Here is a 6,000-nt window from a genome sequence, read left to right as displayed (position 1 = left end):
TCTGCCGATAGTCCCACCTCATTCTACCACCGGTGCTGCTAACGTCTATCTCAAATATAAAGTTACATAGTTCGCCAAACTGGGTAGCCATTTTCGATCAGGATAGACAGTAAAGGGTGATTCCTTCCACCTCCTCGCCCTGTAGTCTTTCTTCTAAGTGCATAGAGTTTCCGTCAGTAGTTTGAACATTAGATTTAAAGTGCCATAGTTGTATGTCGGAAGTGGTAGTCCATTCTGTGCCGAGCGCAACGACGAGTATAAGAAAAAAACTATAACCCCCATGAAGCACTGAGAGCAACTGAGCCAATGAGAGAGTTTGTGATGGTGGAAGGCGGGTTCTACATCGCACATGCGCATCAGTTTGGTGTCGCATGTGGAGGTCAGCGCTGCCGGAGGACGTGGTAAGTATGGAGCGTGATCTGATATGTGTGTGCCCAGCTTTACAGGGCCTTTACGCGTTTTACTTTGCTTCCCACTGACACGGTGGACTTATTTTCTGCATCCCGTTCCTTCTAGTCCTTAATGACAGTCGGCTCTTTAGATGCAAGACTAAGACGGCCAGTGACCACCTCAATGGAGGTAGTGGGTTCTGGGAAATGACAGATACAACCCAGTTGACCTTCCCACACAAATGGCACATTATAATATAACATCCCTTGAACAGGTGTCTTTCCTGGAAACAAATTAAATTATCCCGATAGTGGCCAGAAAATATATCACCCACCCCATCCCCCTCTGGTCCCGCCACGGAAAGCTTTATAAGTAGTCTTCAAAAGAGTGTATTTCTTTAACATGCAGAAATGTTTCACCTTGGCGCATAAGATTGTATCACTGCATTGAGAAGCATTTATTAAAAGTGGTAGTTTGAATTTCGAAACAGTCATGTCTGTCATACTGACAATAGTGCCTTGGAGAATAAAGATGGAAGCCAATTGTCATGAGCAGGGCTGGCTTTTGGACTGTGCGACTGGTGCGGCCGCACCAGGTGCTGACCTCAGATGGGGTGGTTGTGTTTAGAAATAACTTCCGAAACTTGCAATTTAAAATCACCTGCTAAAACGTTGTTTGTGTCCAGCCTTCGGTTAGCAATTAAAATGTCAAGATACCTCTTGTGATTAATGTTCCTGCTAGGGAGAGAAATGGGAGTTTTGTCTAGCTGCAGCTTTGACTTGCCATAAAGTAGCACAGAAGGTTAATATGTCTGCTGTAAAGAAAAGATCTGTGTTTTATATGGATAGCTGAGTGGATTAGTAAAGCCAGCATTTGCCAGTGCATTAAAACAAATGAAATGCATGTGAGAGAGGGGCTATGGAGAGATAAGGGGCACTTTTGCGGAGTGGTAGTGAGGGAATCCAAGGAGGTGGTCATTGGGTTGGGTGCACCCAAAAAGATTGTTGCACAGGATGCCACTAGCCAAAGCCGGCTGTGGTCATGGGCACAAAGCAAAAGAGTTATATTAGCTGAGGATCACACAGTTGGTTTACAGAGAAGCCAAGTTAATTCCAGGTTTTCTGGTTTCACAATGTGAAAATCGGCCACTAGATGAGTAACGCCTTCTGCTCGTTGACATAAAAGGTTAATGATATGTCTTAAGATCTTAGTGTATGAGGTTATGGCGAAAGTGGCAGCTAGCAGCTTGTTTTGGGGTCTGAGATCTTGAAGTGAGTCAGAGGCAGGTATTTCACTTCAGCCTTCAGTGATTCGCTGACCTGCGTTTTTTAATTCTGTAGACAGAGAACCGGTTCATCCTTTTAAAATGGTGTGGTAGATCGCCCTGAACTCCTTACCCTATAAACTTCTGCTCTTTCTAGGTGAGTATGCCTCCAGCAACATTCCTAAAGATGGCTACCCCCCATTAACACACCTAAAACTCAGAGCTTGCTATGAACAAATCAGTTTCTCACTCCTCTCCAATAGATAGCAGTCACTCCTTCGACAAATCAGTTTACCTGTCCTGTTGATAAAGATCTTGGCATTCACCTGCTGCCAGTTGGCCTTATGTCACCTTCTACTAGTTTTTAGCAAACAACTTCGTAACTCATAGATGGCTTACTAAAGTATAGCCCAAGTGATCAGAGCTTAAAAAAAAACATTAGCAGAGCTAGTAGGTCTTACATTAAAATGCTGGCACCTGCAAAAGTGGACTTTTTAAATTCTATTTACAAGTGTTAGTACATTAAGCCCAGACCTGCTGGCTTTGTCAATGCTAGGTCTTCCCGGAATGGCAAAGATTTACAATGCCCCAAGCGCAATAACATTTTGTCCTTTGGGCACCCCTTTTCTACTAGCCACAGTGACATTGTTGGGCCATTTGGCACCATTTAGAGCCCATTCGTGATGGCACCTGTTTGCCATGACGTCCCTGTATCAGCAGCCACACTGGCTCTATTCAGTTGAGATGGAGTGCAGGAGATGTAGTGTGGCGTAAAGGAGAAAATCCACATGCATCATAATTGTCAGGTACGAGTTGCTACAGACTCTTTGTAAAGCCTGACACACACTCCAGCGTCCCATTTAAGCTCTCATATTTTGCCTTCCAAAGATGCTGAGCCAGCTGCAAAGGCAGTGCCTGGATGCTAGTTGCTTCGTTTCTCTTCACCTTTTCAATACTGTAAGTGTGAAAGACGCTTCTATCGATACATGTGTCTGTATGCTGTACTTGTGATGTGTGCATATGTTGGAAGAAAACCCCTTTCTGCTGCTGCATGTGCTTGTAGTATCTGCTGCAGTGAAAAAAAAAACCTAGAGAAGTTTGCTTTCTGTGTTTCATGGATGTATGAAATAAATTAATGTATGCTAGTTTAGTGTACATTTTAAGATGCAAAATAGTCCCTTCATGCATTGCAGTGCAACTACTGCACTGGACAAGGAACAAAAGCACCAAATAGCGTATGCATAAGGTGAGAGAAAACACATGATTTTTGTTAAAGTATTGGTTACAGTAGTTGCAGTACACAGCTGCTCTGTCAAGCCAGTCCAATTTAGACAAGCAATGTCCAGATCCTGGAAATATCCCCGACCTCTTGGATAGAGTCCCTCCTTTCACACAGATAACCCCCAAAGGATATGTAAGCTCCCAATCTTCGTGAATTAGACCCTTCTCTCCTGTTGACACTCACACCCTTTCACACTAAGTCCTACCCAGTACTTTTGAACCTAAACTGTTATATAATGTTGAACTAGTACACGTTTTTCATTCATTTAAGTTTACAGCATTTCTGACCTTTGCATGTGCCACCAGTATTATCTCCCGAATTTTCAGGGGGTTGGCCTTTTACACTTGGGAAGAGATTCCTACTTTTACTGTTAAACATAATATGAATCGTGCTTTATCAGAAAAGGCATCAGCTTTCGTAAGAATTGAGTGACACTGCACTGTGTCTGAATGCTAGGCATTTATGATGTTTTCGTATTGTGAACCATTCACAGGTATTTGGTCTGCTGGGACTGGCTGTTGTGCAACAGTTTGGCAGCATGTTAATTTATCATTGTCTGTGTGGCATGTAGTGCAAAGAAAGATGCAGTTATAACCTTCCTCTCAACCCAAGCACCTGCAACTGTGAAAGTAGTTGTCAACGAGACCGACCCTAGGGTAGGTCGCTTCCCCCGCCGCTGCAGCTCCACCTGCCTAGCCCCTGCCACCTCCAGCAGACCGTAAGTGCTCCTTAGCACTCTCCCCTGTCCAGCTCCTCGTTTTTCTTCTGTCTTCTGTGCTCTCTCTTTGTCCAGCTCCTCGTTTTTCTTCTGTCTTCTGTGATTTTCCCCTTTTCTTCCCACTTTCTCTCCTTTTTTTCGGCGGCCCGCCCCCCTGCTCCCATTCGTCCTAGTCCCCCCCCCCCACCTCCCTCTTATGGCGGCTGCGCCGCTGGCGCGCCAAAGGCAAGCCTGTCCGCACCCAGCGCCAGAACCCCTCGCCTCCAGCGCTCCCAAAACCCCCAGCACTGCTACGACGACGCCACCCTCCACGCACTTAACCCGGGACGTACCACAACCTGCTATCAAGCCAGCCCGAAACGCACTCATGGACCCTTCCCCTGTCAAACCTGCAAGCATACCTTCCATTGCGACTGCACCCCGTCCACCAGCCCACGCGCCAACAACCACCTCAAGTGCATCCGCATCAACGCACGCTCCGTCCACAAGCACGCCATTGAACTATGGGACCTCCTGGATTCTACCGCACCGGACGTCGCCTTCATCACTGAGACCTAGATGAACGCTTCATCGGCCCCCGACATCGCCATAGCCATCCCCAACGGCTACAAGATCGCCAGGAAAGACCGCACCAACCAAGTCGGAGGAGGAATCGGCATCATATATAAGAGCTCCATCAACGTTACTACCTCCACCGAAGACACTCCCTCGCCGCCGAACACATTCACTTCCATATCCACACCGACCCCAGGACCACCCTCAGAGGAACTCTCGTCTACAGGCCCCCTGGACCACACGCCCTATTCAGCAAATCCATCACAGACTTCATCTCCCCGCACGCCCTAGCCTCGCCAGACTACATCCTCCTCGGAGACCTGAACTTCCACCTGGAGCAGAACAACGACACCAACACCACCACCTTGCTCGCCAACCTCGGCCTCAAGCAACTGGTGAACACCCCCACCTACATCGCGGGACACACGCTCGACCCCATTTTCTCCGCCAGCAACCACGTATCCTTCAGCCACTCCTCCGAAATACACTGGACCGACCACAGATGTGTCCACTTCACCTTCAGACGCAAGACTCTCCACCTCCGCACACAACCGATCTCACGCAGACCTTGGACCAAATCTCCACAGAACAGCTACTCACCACTCTCAACCACAACCAACCTACCATCACCTCCGACGCCAACAATGCAGCCCTCAGCCTCACACAGTGGATCACCAACTGCGCTGACAACCTCGCCCCCCCCCCCCCTCAGACGCCTCCCTAGACAGACCAACACCAGGAAACCTCAATGGTTCACAGACGCCCTCAAAGAATCCAAGAAAACCTGCCGTACCCTCGAGAAAACCTGGCGCAAAGATCACACTGCAGAAAACATGTCAGCCCTCAAAATCGCCACCTGCGAACACCAGCAGCTGATCGGCGCCACCAAAAGAGCATCCTTCAAAGAGAGACTGGACAAGAACACCCACAACAGCAAAGAACTCTTCAACATCGTCAAAGAGCTCTCCAATCCCAACGCCAGCTCCAACTCCATCACGCCCTCACAAGAACTCTGCAACTCCCTCCCTACCTTCTTCCATAGAAAGATCACCGACCTACACGACCGCTTCTGTCCACAGATCCCGCTGACCACCACGGAACCCACAGCCCCAGCCGTCACACTCAACGCCTGGACACCCATCAGCATTGAAGAGACCAAAACTACCATGAACACCATCCACTCCGGTGCCCCCTCGGACCCTTGCCCACATTACATCTTCAACAAAGCCGATGCCAGCATCGCCCCCTATCTCCAGACCATCATCAACAGCTCGTTTTCATCTGCCACCTTCCCCGAGAGCTGGAAACATGCGGAAGTCAACGCTCTCCTGAAGAAACCCACGGCGGACCCCAGCGACCTGAAGAACTTCCGCCCCATCTCGCTCCTCCCCTTCCCGGCCAAAGTCATCGAGAAGGCCGTCAACAAACAACTGACCAACTTCCTCGAAGACAACAACCTGCTCGACCCCTCCCAATCTGGTTTTCGGGCCAACCACAGCACGGAAACCGCCCTCATCGCAGTCACCGACGACATCCGAACCCTGCTGGACAATGGAGAAACAGCTGCCCTCCTCCTCCTCGACCTCTCGGCTGCCTTCGACACCTTCTGCCACCGCACCCTAATAACCTGCCTCCGCTCCACCGGTATCCAAGGACAGACCCTGGAATGGATTGCCTCTTTTCTCTCTGACCGCTCCCAAAGAGTCTACCTCCCGCCTTTCGGCTCGGATCCCACCGAGATCATCTGTGGCGTCCCACAGGGCTCCTCGCTCAGCCCTACTCTCTTCAATG

At 49.1% G+C, this 6,000-nt stretch overlaps 1 protein-coding gene across 1 annotated transcript in view; it reads left to right on the top strand.

Annotated features, from left to right (window-relative positions):
• Positions 1-281: 281 nt before the first annotated feature.
• PHB1 (prohibitin 1) overlaps positions 282-6,000 on the top strand; it is a 29,496-nt gene continuing 23,777 nt past the window's right edge. Inside the window, exon 1 of the mRNA XM_069237792.1 lies at positions 282-401. The gene's annotated coding sequence lies outside the window, so the exon portion shown is untranslated. The remainder of the gene's footprint in view (positions 402-6,000) is intronic.

This window comes from Pleurodeles waltl, chromosome 6, assembly GCF_031143425.1.
Source record: "Pleurodeles waltl isolate 20211129_DDA chromosome 6, aPleWal1.hap1.20221129, whole genome shotgun sequence".
Classification (NCBI taxonomy): Eukaryota; Metazoa; Chordata; class Amphibia; order Caudata; family Salamandridae; genus Pleurodeles; species Pleurodeles waltl.
The sequence above is the reverse complement of the archived record's forward strand: the minus strand, read 5'-3'. Positions and strand labels throughout refer to the sequence as shown.